The sequence below is a fragment of the Malaclemys terrapin genome, chromosome 2 (genome assembly GCF_027887155.1).
Source record: "Malaclemys terrapin pileata isolate rMalTer1 chromosome 2, rMalTer1.hap1, whole genome shotgun sequence".
Lineage (NCBI taxonomy): Eukaryota > Metazoa > Chordata > Testudines > Emydidae > Malaclemys > Malaclemys terrapin.
Window position 1 is genome coordinate 236,928,163 of NC_071506.1, and position 18,900 is coordinate 236,947,062.

Below are 18,900 nucleotides of genomic sequence, written 5' to 3' on the forward strand. Positions count from 1 at the left end.
TATTGATTCACGAGCTTGTTAAAAAAAACAATCACAGTGGAAACCCTACTTACTTATTTAACAATTTCATGAGACTTTCAAATGATTAAGAAGAAATGGTTGCACAGTACAGTACTATTTAATAATTTAAATAGTATGTGCAATGTGGGTGAACTGATTCCACTACTAGAACTTTTACTTGCCTATTGTCTGTCATTTGTGCATGATACATTTGAATTCCAGCACTGAAAACAAAAGCCAAGGGTCCTCTGACCAAATCAGAATTCTTTTAGACCAATACATTTATACAGACATCACATATTAATACAAAATCAAGGGGGGAGACTGCTCAGCTAGTGCCACTTTCTAGAATTTGATCCGTATTTACAATGTTCTGTGCTAATGCAATAGATAGTAATGCTACAGCCTTTCCTGCATCAATAGCCATTTACATAGATGTACCCTGGTGAGACGAAATTAGGAAGAACAAAGAATAACAAAATCTATTGTGTTGATAATCTTCTAGAAGATTGCATTTATATATTAGACTTAACATGAAACTTCAGAAATGTTTAGGGCAGCCAGTTGAACTTTCACAGCATGATTTAATAAAATTGCCATGTATGAACAAACAAACTAGCGTAAGAGTCATTACTTTCATTAAGAATATTACAGTGAATAAATTAAGCTAAAACAATAAAACCTAAGCAACAGATATATGTAAGTCATTTACATATGGTTGTAGACTCATTTGGAGTAGGAAAGAATGAATGTGTTATGGTAGAAGTTTCATTAGCTCTTGCGTTTCAGTTGACTTCAAAGCACACCACAAAAAATGCAAAGACAATAAATATAATCCATAAACAAGAATACTATACAGTGCCTTTTTTAGCAAGATGTCCAGTGCCATTACATTTGAACATTCATGTTGCATTTCCAATGTGAAAAAAAGCTAAAAAAGTGCTGCAGTGGTGTCATCAATGAAATCTGCAGTCATATTTCATATGGCTTTATTACATAACTCTACAGTCGAAGATATTGGAGGGAAGGCGTTAACAAACTATAGTAAAGACATAGAATACAGTACCTTACTCAAAGAAGCTTTGCTCAGATATTTACTGAACTTTTTTGCACCACCTAACTAAAATAGAATATGGAATCAAACTGCATTTCTAAACACCATGAATTATTTACAGCTATAGACATTTTAAGGTGTTTACATTAGCATCTTCTTAGTATCTTGGTTTACAGACTGTGATAGGCTGTTGACTGCAGTCGCTAGGGTAGAATAAGTCTAATGGAATTTCCTCTGACATCTGACTATGAGGCTGAACTATTTACTTGCAAGATCCTTTGGGAATAAGATTCAGTATAGATTGGTCTCTGAGCGTGAATTACTTGTATTTCATTCTGCATCAGAAAAGACAGAGAAATTGGAGTTACACTCTGTGTATGGCTTTGCTTATTAGTATGCTGAAATTAACTGTAATCTATTGCTCCAGGTGTGAATATAGCACCTCATGACAAACTATGGTTATACTGGCTACACTTTGGGTATATTTTAGGACGTGAGGCAAAACCCAACTACCTTCTATCATCAAATATAGGGTGTGTAAGTGTATAACTGCTTGTGGATCTAGAAGATGACTATTCCTATAACAAACTATTTCTTACAATTGGCTAACCAGTTGGATGATATGTATGAATATTTGTGCTTTTTGCATCCTAAAGGCCATGTGTGAACAATTTGAAGGGAATGAGAAGTATAAGAATAGCTTCAGAGCCTTGTGATGTCCTCTCTGGAAAAAAAGCTATGGAATGCTGAGATTATATTTAGTACAGTATGTGGTATTGCATGGTTAGAGGAGAGAGCCCATCTCAGTACATTAAGCACCTGCTAATTAGAACATTTGACTAAAGCACTAATAAATCACATTGCAAATATGAAGGATTATACCTTCAGTCATTTAGGTTTTGTAAATTATAGACAGAGCTCATAGTGATGCCTGTAGTTTAAGGTTGCACTAAAGTTTCCATTCAAATAGATCATTTTCAGCAACTTATAACTTTATCACTCTTTTAGCTTTCAGGCTGAAATTTGGCAAGTTTGGCCTCTGTCTTGCAACTAGCATTAATAATAATAATAATAATAATATTTTAATATTTTGCAAATTTTGAGCAAAACTGGTTCTGAAGTTTTTAGGAATGAAGAGAGGGGGAAGGTATGTTTTCTCCTGTTGTAAAATTGGTTCTGTCATCTGGGTATTAAATTGTAGAGACTTGAAATTTGGTAGGAAGATATAGATGTGCCTTTCACTGGAATGGTGAAAATTGGTTGCAATTTGTTAAAGTTATAGGGCTTTAAAAAATGTATCTTCCATAGTAGATTTTCAGTGAACAGTCTATCAATGTTTTACTGGTAAATGCACATGTGTGCGTAACATCAGAAGCTACATAGGGAGCATGATGCTATGTTTATACATAGGAAATTGCATAGGGGGTGTGCTAAGTGAAAGAGACTAATGTGGAGAGAAAACTTTCCTCCTGGACTTTAATGAAGGACATTTTCAGAGCACTTAGAGACACAGGAGCTGGCAAAAAGGATGATTCTCCATCTCCAGCTGCCTTCCTTAACAAGATAGCTATTAGCCTATAGGAAGGGGCATTGCACAAGGACACCATGAGTTTAATCCTTTTCCCTTTTGGCTATAGGGATGTTGAAAACAGGTTAGCAAGCATGATATTTTCCCTCCTCACACCTAACAACATGAGGAAGCCACTATTTGTAATAACAGTCGAAAGTCCAGAGCTATAATTTGTTTTATTCACATGTGTAATCTGGGGCAGCTACTGTCCAGAATGAGAGGGTTAGGAATGCTCATCCAATCTAATATTCTGTATTGCTGAATACTCTTTAGTGGCTTGTAGATACTTAGAGATGAACATAGACACATAGGGCCTGATCCAAAGCCTATTACAATCAATGGGAGTCTTTCTATTTGCCTTTCAAGTGTTGTGGATGAGATCCATAGGTTGTCCAATACTTAACACTGTTTGGAAACATCTTTATGAAAACCTCTTAATATGATGTGAATATCTAATTGATCAGTAGTTTTCTGTTTCATCATCTTGTCATAGTACATGACTAAAATACTGTAATACCCTGGTAGTTAAACGTTACATTGTTTATTCCTGATAACCTTCTCTAATGCTTTATCATGAGCTGCCATTGAGAATCCTTTCCTTCTTTTGTGCTCAAGAGCTAATTTTGAAAGCCTATCCTGCCTCCTCTATACCTAGCAATCAGGGGTTTATGATTGTCATCAAACAGTCTCATAACAGAGTTGCAGGGAAGATGCAGGGAAAACAGTCTTATCGTTGAGATGCATAAATTTTGAATCAAATAATATAAGACAAATCAAATGGCATGAAAAGTCACTACTGAAAATCCTCCAGATTATGAATGAGTGATAGAGTGTTTTGACTGTTGAAAGGTTTGAGTTAATTTTGTTGTATTTGCTTTTGTTACAATATTATAACTCATTATATTGATGGAGTGACTTTTGTGCTGTGTGAAACTTTCATTATGAAACTTGGAAGCATATGAAGATATAGCCTGGCTTTGTGTTTCATTACCATACCAACTAAAAAGCTCGGACCACATTTATTGAAAAGTCTGCCACATTTTCAATCACACTTGGACTCTGGAGTAAACGTTCATTAATTTATAGATTCACTTTAACACTGGGTGAAACTCTTCAGTGTTGATTGTGTTTCATATTGTGTGGCTGGAGTGATTCAAACCTGAAGCTCAAACTGAAAATCGGTGGATGAGAGCCCCCTTGATTCCCAGTTGCAGATTCTGATTAAATGTGACCTGCAACCAATGCATTTCATTTAGGTCTAGTGCTAATGAGGAAAATTCAGACTTGGATTAGGGAGGCAAAATCCATTCCTTAGGCTATTAATATGCTTACACCAAAGTTGGATCTGGTTTTAGGTCTTTAGCTTCATTTAGGATTTCTACTTACAGTGAATATTAATCCAATATTAGTCACTGGAATTGTTTATATATGTATATATGCACAAGCAGAGCTGTAGTGACCAAGAGGCATAGTGGAAAGAAGACTCTTGTCTCACTGCTACTGCAGAACCTGACCCAAAGCCCACTGAAGTCAACAGACTCCCATTAACTTTAATGGACTTTAGATCAAACACGTAAAAAGGAAGAGCATGTAGTCCTAACCCCTCCCCTGCCACGCCTGCTGCCAGAAGCCAGCTGGTAAGTATTCACCTTGAAAGTACATGATTCTTTAAGGCTCTGGAGAGCTGTCAGACACTAGCCAGACTTACAGCTCAAGGTGGTACTAGGTTTGCATTATAGCCAGCTTCCCAGCATGTGCTAATGGAATGCAAGAACCTCTTCCTTTACACAGCATCCATTCAGAGGCAGCATTTAACCCTCTGTGCATTATAAAAATAGCATTTATTGTCTGTCATTGTGCTCATTCTTCCTTAGGGTAGGGAGCACTCTGAAGTATATGAGCCATGTTAGGCTGATAGCATGGTATACTTTCAAGTACCTTTTATTTGTATGACTTTGGAGCTGGAGAGAGAAGCCTTTTTTATTACTCTGTTTTTCCCCTCTAAATAATAGATCTGCAGTATCTCTATAACTGTAACAGTTCTGATGACCTGTTACATTTTGCCACTCACTGTAAAGGCCAATAAATATTAAGTTTAAATTGCACCAAATTTATATCTAAAAATATTCTTCAACTTCAGAGGGCTGCTTAATAGCAATATTGCATGTTTAGTTCCAAGGATTCTGATTATAATCAATAACTAATCAGAAAGTAACTTACTCAAATGAAGTCAGGAATAATATTAAACTGAGTCATAACTTCCCCAAGCACATAATTATAAAGCCCTTTCCAAATTCTTTTGCGCAAAAATGTGCATCTAGCACATTTTTCTACTGTGGCATCTGTTTTAAAAACAAATTAAAAATGAAACTTTCAGCCGAAGCTTCTACTTTAAAAAGAAGGGCCTTTAGGAAGATACCCTGTATCTACAGTAACTGAAGCCACTTAATCAAAAGAGTTGGAAAAGTACCCTATCAAAGACACAGAGTATGGTGAAAACACACAGACTGAGCTGACTGGAGTGAAAGGTCCGGGGGGGAACAAGCTTTGCACAAAAGAAAACCCCTTTCACGGTGTTTAATTTGTAGCAGGGCTTGCCAGGGTTGAGCCCCAGCCCCTCTAGGCTTGGCAGTTCATAGCCCCGGCAACTCTTGGCTTGCCCCGTCAGTAAAAAAAATTGCTTCAGCCCCAGCATCTCTTTCATTACAAATTAAGCACTGATCTTCAAAGTGGACAGTGAAGGAAAGATGCATCTGGAGAACATACAAATCAACACTTGTCTGAGCCCTGAAATATACCTCATTCCATGACAGAAAGTGTGGTCAATAGTTATTTATGGGTGTCTAAGAATGAAAGCTTTGCTTATAAAGAAAACCCAAAGACACGCCAGTGAAGGAAATACCAACAATGTAATAAAATGTAGTGGTACCATCACAAGAGAAATAAAATGGAAAACTTTTTGATCACACTTTCTATAGCAAGATCAAATTGCAAACATGAACTTTATAGTGAATGCCAAAACATTCTGAGGCAAATATACCTCAGCTGTATACTGAAGTCAATGGAGCTACACCAAGGATGATTTTGGTCTTTTTTTTTTTTTAATATCTCAGCTATAGTACCCCTAGTATGTTGTGTTTGGAGAAATACATTTAAGAGTCCAGGGGTGAGTTTAAAAAAAACAGCCGATTTTACTGACAGCTTAATTCAACTTTGGTTTAATTGAAACTGCATAGTAATCTGGAAGTAATTCCAGTTTAGAATGGCTCCTGAGAAATCACTCCATCCTGCCACCCAAAGCTGACTCGCAAAATTCAAACATGACACCATTAGAAATGACTCTCACTTCTTTCTGATATCCTGAAGCTGCTGGTTTTATAATTTAACTCGTTCATGGGTGTTATATGCACTGCCACCTATAGGAAGTGTACTGAGCCATAGAACATCTTTTATAAAGATAAAGGTTAGCAGACTATTCCACTACTGTTCATATTCCTTTAAGATGAAAAATTAAAATCAAGATCTGTGGTCATTGAATGTGGTACTTTTAGCAAGAGTAGAAAGCCTAGATCTGTCATTCTACACAAATTCCAATTTCAATCATTATTCCCCGCCTGCCTCAGTTTTCCTTGCACTCTGGATATGGTTGTGAATATGTTTTTTTTTTCACTTGCAATCTTAACCTGATGAGCATCTTAACCTGATGTTGTGGTTTTGCTTGCTTGCTGTGTTCCACCCCAGATGTGGCTATGTTGCAGTAGGGAATGCATTGTTTTGATTAGCAAAATGTTTTGGGTTCCTTCAGGACAGAAAGTAGTAGAGTGTCCAGCTATGAAATGAGATTTATTTATTGTCTTATCCCCGTTTCCTGTCTTGGGACTCTCTTGTGGCTTTTAACCAGAGATCCATATTGGGGGCAGTGCAAAGCAATATTAATCCAGTGAGATCTCAAGGACATACAATGACATGCAGAGCTCCCCAGCATGCAGGGGGAGCATGTTCACAACTAGATCACTTAAGAGGGTGCAGTACATTTAGCCCCTCTGGCAGGAGCAGGGGACAGGCAGGATTGTGACTTCACCTCTTCCCTATCCACTTTTCAGATTGTTAGGCTCCCCCAGGTGTAATCAGGGAATAGACTCTGCTGATAGGAGAGCACAGGGGCTGCAGTTGTGGCTATCCCCTGCACACACAGATGGAGACAAAAGGAGGAAAGGTTTCTTGTGCTATCCGCCTCTCTTGTGTGTCCACAATCTGTCCCCCTCTATATGTTAAGAAAGCTACTATCAATATTTATGTAAGCACTGTGGTCAGAAGTTTCAGAGGGTAAGGAGCTCTCTGCTCCTATCTATCAGAGACTAGGGGAGAGACTGACCACAGAGCCATTCACCTGCATAAGCTATTTACCCAGCATTCTAGATGGACAGAAGCTCCAGAGGAGAAGTACCTTTCTGCCCCCACCTATTGGTGAATAGGGGGAAGTACAGCTACAGCAAGCACTTCTTTTGCATAATAAACTTTATATCCAGAATTCCTCCACTGATACATTGTGAGTAACCATAACAGTACACAAACTCAGAATTGGTTGGGTAGGTAACCATCACCAAGAATGGAAGGAAGGGAAAATGGATCCTACTTTCTGGCAGAGTCTGCTGAAGGCTCCTATATGCTACTGGTTTCTCTCTTATAAGGATCCTGCATCATTAAGAGGATTCTGCATCTGGAGATGATGCAAAGGTAGCTCTTCAATAGGATGCAATATGGAGAGGACTCTTTGCTGAAGCCATAGAGGACAACAGCAACTCTGAATGAACTTTGCTAAGGTTTCTCCTTTACCAGCCAGTAAGTAAAGCTGAAATTACTCTAGTGGGCAGAGCCGCCCAGAGGGGGGAGCAAGTGGGGCAATTTGTACCAGACCCCGGGCCTGCGGGGCCCCCACAAGTATGTCGGAGGCTCCCCCCGCCTCCGTCTTCCCCCATCCCCTGGTGTCTCAGCTGGTAAGGGGGCGGGGCTGCGAGCTGCAGATGAGTGGGGGGAACTCAGGCCCCGCTGGAGACAACCTGCCATTGCAGCGCTGTCCGGGGCCACTCCTGGATGCGGTGCGCTGAGGCTCCGGGAGAGGGGGTAAGCGGCATAGTAAGGGGACTGGGATGGGCACCCCCCCCGACCCCATTCCCCACAGCCCTGACCTCCCCCAGCTCCGAGCCCAGCCCCTCTGAGCCGGGTACCTCCCCAACCCCATCACCCCACAGCCCTGACCCCCAACTCCAAGCCCAGGCCCTCTGAGCAGGACACCCCCCTAACCCCATCACCCCACAGCCCTGACCCCCAACTCCAAGCCCAGGCCCTCTGAGGTGGACACCCCCCTGACCCCATTTCCCCACAGCCCTGAGCCCAGCCCCTGTGAGCCGGGCACCCCCCAACCCAGAGCCCAGCTCCCCACCCAGCCCTGGGCAACAGCAGCACCACCCCCAGGCAGCGACACCACCCCCATTGGCACCAACCATCACCATCACCCAGCAACAGCCCATTATGTAATTGCAAATGTATACATATCATTAAAGCATTTAATGTTTTTAAATAATGTATTTAGTGTATTTTCAAATTATTACAAATTAATTTTTGAATGTATTTCACTGGTTATTTTTTACATTTCCAAATACATGTTACTATAGTATTGCAACTTTTTTTTATGGAAGGGGCCCCCAAAATTGCTTTGCCCCAGGCCCCCTGAATCCTCTGGGCGGCCCTGCTAGTGGAGTTAGGTGGTAGAGGCTCAGGACAGAATCAAGTAGCACTTCCTAAGGGACTTGAGACAGGCCTTCCAAGTGCACCTCAGGGCTCAGGAAATATGCTGCCTCCTAACACCAAAATGTGAGTGGGGTTTAGTGGAAGAGGAAACGGGGAGGGACATTTTGCCTATTGTATATTCACACCAGCAGGTGGGAAACTGAGTTAATGGACTACTGCGGACTACCCCGGTGAAATGTTTTATTTATCATTTATTTAGATTGTTGTCATGTTTTCCCAAGTTGATGTTATGTTCCCTTCCCCAACAGTAGTTTTCCTTACTTCATACACTGACTCAGTGTTTGTCAGTGGGAAAGTATTGCCTATTAAGGCTTCCCAGGGAAAGTGTTTAGTAATCCCAGAAATTTTGGGTGAGAGCTCCAGATGGTGATGTTTATTAGTTTTAAGCGGGACCCCCTATCTATTTGAACCCAGCCCTTATTGCTGCTGACAATATCTGGCTGAAGGGCTACATTTAGAATTAAATATTTCTACCATAAAGAAGGGAAACTTGTTGCTCATGTCCCCTATTCCTTGCTGGTGGGAGGGACGACAGGAAATGCTGGCCAATGCTATCAAATCCTACTTTTCTCCAAAAAGGGTGAAGGTTGGGAAATGAATTCCAACTTCCCATCCCCGTGTACAAATCTGGGAGTGCAAAGCAATCTTTACCAGAGTATGTTAGGTGAAGCTGGCTCTACAACAAAAATTTCATCTTGAAATTTATAACAAAATTTTGACATTTGTTTTCATTCGCATGTGGAATGAAAATGAGACCTTTTAATTTTTTGTGAAAAAAAAGATGAGAAAGAGAGCCTCACACCAGATTAACCAGAGCAGGGAGTTGAATCTAAAACCACTTGAGGGCCCAAACCACTCGGCTACGGGGGTCTCTTGCGCTGGCTCACCTTTGTTTAGAAAAGAAAATCAAAAACGCTGGTGTTCTGATGCAGAATGAAACCAAATTCTTAAACCTCAAAATTTTTCAAAAATGGAATTCTTGTTTTAAGGCCAATTCTAATTCTCATTTTTTTCACCCTTCCTTACCTCATATACAGTATCTGAAAGTAATGTCTGATTTCATGTCTCTGCAACACTTGTCACAATATTATAAATTCTTTATAATTTATATAAGATTCTCAAAATAAAGCCTTAACATAGAAATAATATTCCCACAGTTACTACAGTTACAGCAAACTGGAAAATGGGAACTTTATATTGAATTCCTGAGCATCTTCTCATGTACTCTGTCCTACTTTTTAATACTGTGAACAGTTGAAGGTTCTTGTTTCCTGTTCCAAAGTCTATTGTCCCAAATAGTGTGTCACCTACTCTGCCTCCAAATCGATTACTAGTGGTCTCGCATAGCATGTATTTGAAAACCAGTGGCCAGATTCTAGCGCCTACACCAGCCACTTTAGGTACTCCAGCTATGTATAGGGACCATAAAGGGAATGCAACAGCCTAGAGGTGCAGGAGCTGGATTATATTATTCCTCTGATGCAGGAACTATATAAGGATGGCTTAATCATGTCAGGGATGGAGCAAGTGCTGAGAGAGGGGGTATCTGGGGAACTCAGTGCTGTATCCAATCTGAGCTGCAGAGCAGCACATTGGCAGTTATGGATAGGTGCAGTTGTTTTACTCTGTACCTCAAAGAAGCGCCCTGAAGCCCTCATATTCATCACTCTCTTACAATTATGATCTGTTTCATACAAAATATGCCTGTGATCTTTCCAGCAAGCTATAAGAAACTATAAAAGAGAAGTGACATCATCACTTGGCCTCACTCCCCCCCACAGCTCAACACCTGGAAACATGTATGGACGACAAAGACTTTGAACTGGGGAGGGTGGTCCCGGGCTGAAAGGCAGGTCCAGCCTGTTTATTGAAGATCTGTGACCTGTTTGTACCAGCTGTCAGAATGAGACACTGCTTGATTCAAATCCTGTTTCGTTTATGGAGCTCGGATTGTGAATTTACTTTTCTTTCTTAGGTAATCAACTTTGATATCTACGCTTATAATCACTTACAATCTATCTTTCTTTAGTTAATAAATATGTTTTATATTTTACCTAAAGCATGAGTGGCTGGGAAAAGCATTCATGTAACTCAGTTGGGTGTGTCCCTGCCTGTGTTTATGTAAGTGTAGTGCCCTGTCAGAGATTTGTAGCTAGACAGCAGCATCACAGAGTGAGAGGGATACCCCAGGTTGGTGGGAAAGAGGACTCAGCAGTCCCAGAGACCAGATTGCACCCCATGAACCCCGTCATAGCAGTGCGGGGGCTCCACTGGCCTCTGACACAGACAGAAACTGCATAGTGCAAAGGTGGATTAAAGCTACCTTTTATATATCGATATGCTAGTTATTTTGGCTTCAGTTAGGGTGATGGTGCAGCTTTAATTCAACACTTCTACCACTGCTTTCTAAGAGACAAGGCCCAGTTCAGACAGGAGGTGAGTGTTTCTTCCTGCTTAAGTATGTGTACCTCTGGGCCCCAGAGACTATAACGACTTCACTCCATCTTGTCAGCAAAGTAGAAGGAGAATTCTTCACAGTGAGTAGTGATTGGGTCTGTGGGAGAAATGAGACAGTCATCAAAGACTTACAAGTTGGAACACCTCCTTTCCTCAGGGTTTGGCAGATATAAAGGTCATGGAATCATAGAATCATAGAATATCAGGGTTGGAAGGGACCTCAGGAGGTCATCTAGTCCAACCCTCTGCTCAAAGCAGGACCAATCCCCAACTAAATCATCCCAGCCAGGGCTTTGTCAAGCCTAACTTTAAAAACCTCCAAGGAAGGAGATTCCACCACCTCCCTAGGTAATCCATTCCAGTGTTTCATCACCCTCCTAGTGAAATAGTTTTTTCTTAATATCCAACCTAGACCTCCCACACTGCAACTTGAGACCATTACTCCTTGTTCTGTCATCTGGTACCACTGAGAACAGTCTAGATCCATCCTCTTTGGAACCCCCTTTCAGGTAGTTGAAAACACCTATCAAATCTCCCCTCATTCTTCTCTTCTGCAGACTAAACATCCCAGTTCCCTCAGCCTCTCTTCATAAGTCATGTGCTCCAGCCCCCTAATCATTTTTGTTGCCCTCTGCTGGACTCTTTCCAATTTTTCCACATCCTTCTTGTAGTGTGGGGCCCAAAACTGGACACAATACTCACCAATGTCAAATAGAGGGGAATGATCATGTCCCTCAATCTGCTGGCAATGCCCCTACTTATACAGCCCAGAATGCCATGAGCCTTCTTGGCAACTAGGGCACACTGTCGACTCATATCCAGCTTCTCACCCACTGTAACCCCTAGGTCCTTTTCTGCAGAACTGCTGCCTAGCCATTCGGTCCCTAGTCTGTAGCAGTGCATGGGATTCTTCCGTCCTAAGTGCAGGACTCTCCACTTGTCCTTGCTGAACCTCATCAGGTTTCTTTTGGCCCAATCCTCTAATTTGTCTAGGTCCCTCTGTATCCTATCTCTACCCTCCAGCGTATCCCGTACCACTCCTCCCAGTTTAGTGTCATCTGAAAACCCTGCTGAGGATGCAGTCCGCGCCATCCTCCGGATCATTAATGAAGATATTGAACAAAACCGTCCCCAGGACTGTCCCTTGGGGCACTCCGCTTGAGTGCCTCATTGCCATGTCAGAATTTCATGCACACTTATTGTGATGTAGACATTCCTAAGTCACACAATGTGTGTTTGGGAGTTCCTATAGCTACAGCTTTTCCTCAATGTGGTGGAGGACCATGGCCACTACTCCAACTAGCACAGCTGGTCATCTAGCTTCTCCCGGTTGGGTTAGGATGGGACCATGACTGTGCAACACGCTCTCCTGCACTGGCCAATGATGGGGGAGTGCATGCTACACCCTTCTCCAAGGAGGTGGCTGCTGCTGGCTGCTACAGCTGCTATTTCCTAGGCACCCCAAATGGATCGTCTAGTGGACTGGGCACTGGACTGAGATTCAAGAGTCCTGGCTTCAGTTCCTGGCTGAGCCACAGATTTCCTGTGTGACTTTGGACAAGTCACTTAACCTATGCTGTCAGTTTACCATCTATACAATGGATTTTGCATGGATACAAAATCCAGTCATGATTGTGAAGCACTCAGATGCAATAGTGATGAGGGCCATATAAGCACATAACTAGAGAAAGAGGAGGTTTTCTGGATAAGTGAGAGCAGTGCCCATGTGGTCCTCAGTGCAGAGTGGTCCCTTTAAATGCCCTTAAATGTGGAGCAGTGCATACTGTAGTCCAAATTTAGCACAGTATGCTTGTCAACCATACAAAAGATCTGATACTAAAGGAATCTTTGAGCAACCAAATGAAGGATATGCAAATCCTAGGAATAAACCATGAATTTACATATGTGAGAGTTGCTTATTGAAAATTGAGTTTGCATAGGCACAGAACATGGGTGCAGACAATGCTGACTTCCCCACACAGCCCAATCAATATACATCTACATTGCTAGTGGTGGTCCATCATGCTAGTGATAATTCAGTCTCCCTGCTCATTGAATTCTTAGACTTTCTGTTAAGAAACTTAGTAAGGGTGCATTTAGAGTCAGTTGCAGTAGCAGTTTCTGTGATGTGAACATGTGTAGACAAGGAACAGAACCCACTGATTCCTTTAAATCACTACTGACCAAGACAAGATTCAAATCAATGACTTAGCAGTATATAGATTTAAAAATTGAGAGGGTAGCCTTACTAGTAACTAGCTTATTTTACTGTGCTGCAGCCACAAAATTTGCCATGAATCATTTGCCCTGAAATTGTGCTCCAGAATCCAAGCTTAATTTTTTTTTGTAATTGATTCTAGCCCTTATGGTTGGAAAGATGACTCTGGAAAGATGAACTGATCGTAAATCAAGGAAATGTTTTCCTGAGTCTGCAAGCAGCATAAAACAAGAACTCTGTGAACTGTCCCATTCATCTTAATGAGGTGTTAACTCTGAAACTTAAAGATGATATTTTATATGCCAATATTGTTAATTGTTTCATGGCTGACCATTTTAGCAGAAACATCCAGCTGATGTATTTATTCCATAATCCTAAATTGTCTCCCATGCCTCCCCATGGGCCCAAACGTCTGTTACTGCCCTCTACCTAACTGCCTATATTTCCAGTTTTGGCTCTGACAGCTTCTATGAGAAGTTATGAGTTGTTGATACTACTATCTTTGGAACATTGACAACTGAAAATATGTTGACAGCATCCATTTAATGTAATTTAAAAATACATAACATAGGACTACTGTATTGACTGTGCTATTCATTTTCATATTTAACTCAGTAAGATCATCCAATTTGAATTTAAATGAAGCTGCCACAAAATTTCCAGGTACTACAATAGATTGTTGCAGAATCCTGAAATCTTGTAAGTGTGCACAGGGGGGTTATGCATATATTATTCCCAAAAGAGTTTCTGAAACATTTGTTACAACAGTTCATAACTAACAGTTTTTTCCTGCCTTCCAACACACACACACAGAGAATTGGCATTTATACCTGAAGATTTCATGGTGGCAATTTTGGGTAAAGTTATTTAGCCCAACAGCAACTGAATGGAACAGAACAGAGCAAGTAAGGGTAAAGAGAGGACTGTTGTAAGCAGATATATAGTAGAGAATGGTAACCCTATTTGTTGCCATGATTTCTTTATATAAAGAACTAAAGAAAATCCTGTCCACTTGTGCCAAATAGCAAAAAGGGAAAAGTCTCCAGAGTGATCAGTACAGAGTTAAAGAGACATAGGATACAAAAATAGCCAAGATGTTAAACAATTACTTAACCTCAGCCTATACAAATGAAATCAATGAACATTTACCTCCATCAGAAATTAGATTTACCAGAACAAAAGAGGAGAAATTAGAAAGTATCCAGATAACACAGTTAATGGTTATTAAAAGCTTGGAAACTCTTACAAGTGCAAAGCTCTAGGACCAAAACACATACATCCAAATCCAACAGCACTAAAGCAGATGGAAAATAAACTGGAGTAATTTAGTGGATATTTTTAAGTTTACTAAACCCAAGAGAAAATATTAAAGGCTGGAGTATGGCCAACATAATTATTTAAAATAGGACAACCGCACACTAGGAATTTTCATAGATCTTAGCCAAATTTGTTGTAAGGGATCATATAAAAGAACTTCAATTTTCGTAATTTCATCAAACGTTCTCTGAAAATCTGACTAAATGGTATGATATCTAATTATAGAAGCATAGCCCTCTCTTTTTAAGAAAGACACTTCCTTGATGATTTACCTCTAAGCATTCTTACTATGAACACATCAGACTCAATTCTTCCATCTCTATGCTCTACTCCAGCAGTTCTCAAACTTTAACAACCTGAGGACCCCATCTTGATTTAAAAATGTTCAGGGACCCACACCACTTAGTCCCAGGCCCCACCCCCATTCCACCCCTTCCCCCAAGGCCCCACCTCTGCCCCACCTTGTCCCACCCCCCCCCGCTCACTTCATCCCTCCTTCGCTCACTCTCTCCCACCCTCACTCACTTTTACTAGGCTGGGGCAGGGCATTGGGGTGCAGGATGGGGTTCAGGGTGCAGACTCTGGGAGGTAGTTTGGGTGTGGGAGGGGATGCAGGGTGCGGGCTCTGGGAGGGAGTTTGGGTGCGAGAAGGGGTGAACAGTGTGGGCTCTGTGAGGGAGTTGGGGTGCAGGCTCAGGGCTGGGGCATGGGGTTGGGGTGCAGGCGGGGTGAGGGGTGTGGGCTCCAACCAAGTGGCACTTACCTCGGACGGCTCCCAAAAGCAACTGGCACATGTCTCTGTCAGCGGCTTCTAGGCTGGGCAGCCAGGGGGTCTCCACACGCTGCCCTTGCCTGCAGGCATCGTCCCCGCAGCTCCCATTGACCACTGTTACAGAGTCGAAGTCAGCGCTCGGGGCCGAGGCAGAACGTGGAGACCCCCTGCTCCTCCCACCCCAGGGGCTGCAGGGACGTGTCGGCCGCTTCCGGGAGTGGCACGGGGCCAGGCTAGGCAAGGAGCCTGCCTTAGCTCTGCTGTGCCACCAGATTTATCATTATTTTAGTGATTATATGGCAAAGTAAGAGCATATAGCCTCTGGGAGATAGAGGGTGGGGGAGGGAGAGTAGTTGAGGGAGGGAGGGAGGAAGGGAGTTGGGTGACCAGATGTCCCGATTTTATAGGGACAGTCCCGATTTTTGGGTCTCTCTCTTATATAGGTGTTTATTATACCCCATCCCTGTCCCGATTTTTCACACTTGCTGTGAAAGGGAGGGAGGGAGGAGGAGTTGATCAATGGGGCCCGTGGACCCCCCGGAGTTCCCTTTGGGACCCCCGGGGATCCATGGACCCCAGTTTGAGAAATGCTGCTCTACTCAGTATGGGGGGTGGGCAGTAGTTATGGAACAAGTTATGGTTCTGATTCTGCACTAGCCCCAGCCCTGCTGTATTACCATAGCACATAGCTCTAGTCATGGACCAGGACCCCATTGTGCTATGCATTATACTAGGGATCAGCAACCTTTGGCACGCGGCTTGCCAGGGTCAGCACCCTGGCGGCTCGGGACGGTTTGTTTACCTGCTGCATCCGCAGGTTCGGCCGATCGCGGCTCCCACTGCCCACGGTTTGCCACTCCAGGCCAATGGGGGCTGCGTTAAGTGGCGCTGGCTGAGGGATGTGCTGGCCACCACTTCTCGCCACGTGCCAAAGGTTGCCGATCCCTGCATTACACAAACACAGAACAAAAAAGGCAGTCACTGCCCCAAATGCCACTTTTGTTTGCAGTGTTGTTGTAGCTGTGCTGGTCTCAAGATATGAGAGAGACAAGGTGGGTGAGGTAATATTTTTGAGTGGACCAACTTCTGTTGCTGAATGAGAGAAACTTTTCAGCTACACAGAGCTTTGCTTCAGGTCTGACATAACATACTGAGGCCTCTGCTGCATCCCCTGCCTTGAAGTGGTATGCCCACCATCAATTGAAAAATAAGGGAGTGATTCAGGTCTGATATAACATATTTAGGGCATGCTACTTGCTACAAAACTCTGTATTCCCTTACAACATCACGATGCATGCTCCGAACTTCAGATTTTAAAACTTGGGTCGAGTGCTATATCTATCTTTAGAAATCTCACATTAGTATCTTCTTTACATTTTGTCAAATTTGCAGTGAAAGTGTTCTTAAAATGAACAACATGTGCTGGGTCATCATCCGAGACTGATATAACATGAAATATATGGCAGAATGCAGGTAAAAACAGAGCAGGAGACATACAATTCTCCCCCAAGGAGTTCAATCACAAATTTACTTAATGCATTATTTTTTAACGAGCGTCATCAGCATGGAAGCATGTCCTCTGGAAGGCTGGCAGAAGCATGAAGGGGCATACGAATGTTTAATATATCTGGCATGTAAATACCTTGCAATGCCAGCTACAAAAGTGCTATTTGAACGCCTGTTCTCACTTTCAGGTGACATTGTAAATAAGAAGCGGGCAGCATTATCTCCCCTAAATGTAAACAAACTTGTTTGTTTGAGTATCAGAGGGATAGCCATGTTAGTCTGGATCTGTAAAAAGCAACAAAGAGTCCTGTGGCACCTTAAACACTAACAGCTGTATTGGAGCATAAGTTTTCGTGGGTGAATGCCCACGTCGTCAGACGCATGCATGTTTGTTTGTTTGAGCAATTGGCTGAACAAGAAGTAGGACTGAGTGGACTTGTAGGCTCTAAAGTTTTACATTGTCTTGTTTTTGAGTGCAGTTATATAACAAAAAAACCCTACATTTGTAAGTTGCACTCTCATGATAAAGAGATTGCACTACAATACATGAATGAGGTGAACTGAAAATACTATTTATTTTAACATTTTTACAGTGCAAATATTTGTAATCAAAAATAATAATGTGAAGTAAGCACTGTACACTTTGTATTCTGTGTTGTAATTGAAATCAATATATTTGAAAATGTAGAAAAACATCCAAAAATATTTATAATTAATTTCAATTGGTATTCTATTGTTGCACAGTGCAATTAAAACTGTGATTAATCACGATTAATTTTTTTATCGTGATTAATTTTTTGAGTTAATCACATGAGTTCATTGCGATTGACAGCTCTAATTCCAGCTATACATGCTAAAATAATCTTACTAGCACTGTGATGCCTGTCCTAAGCAGATATTTGATTGCTATACTTTCTTTTTCGTTATTTCAACTTGTCATGCTACTAATGTTTGTTGAACTGAAAAACAAATTGCTGTAATGGAGATGGGATAGTGAACAAAATTTACAGCACTCTAGAACAGAGGCCTTGATTCAGCAAATCACGTAAGTATGTGCTTAACTTTAAATGTGTTTAATTCCATTGGCTTCCAAATTTAAGTATGTGCCGAAGTGCGTGGCTGAATAGATTTCACTTCAATTGACTTAAGCATATGCTTAATATTAACATATTTAACATACTTTATTGAATCAGAGCCTGAGGTTGTCAATTGTTTAAAAACTATTTATTTAATTCCTAAATATAGTTACTCAATTTAAAATGTTTCTTTTAAACACTTTTATTGGGAAAAGCACTATCTACAATAAGTTTACATTCGGTATGGGGGGGGGGAAATAGAGTAGTGAGCCCAGAATGTTCTAACTAGTAAGTCTTCAGTAGTAGGTTTATGAACTATTTGTATTTATAGATCTCTTTTTATGTAAATGAAATTCAGTTAGCTTAGTACAGTTAGTGGACAGGATCATATCCTACCCAGTGTCCCTTCCTAATAGTGTATTTGAATTATTTTGTACAAAAATAACATTTGAATGTACTTTTGCATAAATGAACATAGAGGAAATTAAATATGAAGTCTCTAATCATTAGAAAATGATGGTAGTAATTGGGATAGTGGACAAGATGCCATGCAGAAGGGTCTAGAGGAACAAAGCTAGCTTATTATTTATCCTGTGTAAGGTCTAGCATGGTTGATTGTTCAGGATAGTCTCTCCCTAAAGAAGAACAGTAGCTAATGAGGATGGATGTATCACCTAAGCGTATTAGAAATGGCTGCAGCAAGAAAGGAATTGTGATGCATATAGAGTGCTCTTTCTTTGTACAGCTCTCTGGTATAAGGCTGCCTTTGAAAACAGAAGAACTGGGTTTCTGCATGGTACATTTGCTAAAATGTTACAATGGGAACAAATGTTATCCTGGCTTTAAAATGGTCAGTTTTATATGTTCTTTCTTTTTTCAAAGGAAAAGATTTCAAGTTGCCCAACCTTAATTCAGGAAGAAAATAAATCCCTTAAGAGACACTGAATTAGGTTAGGTTGTAATAAAGATGAGATGATGCAAAAATAAGAAAATTATTTTGTAAAGGGATACATGATTTAGTTACAGACATTATATTAGTAACATTGATGTTCAAAGGTCAAATTTTATTGTGGGCAATAGATGTAGAAAAAAGCAATCAAGTTATGAAAATCATGCCTT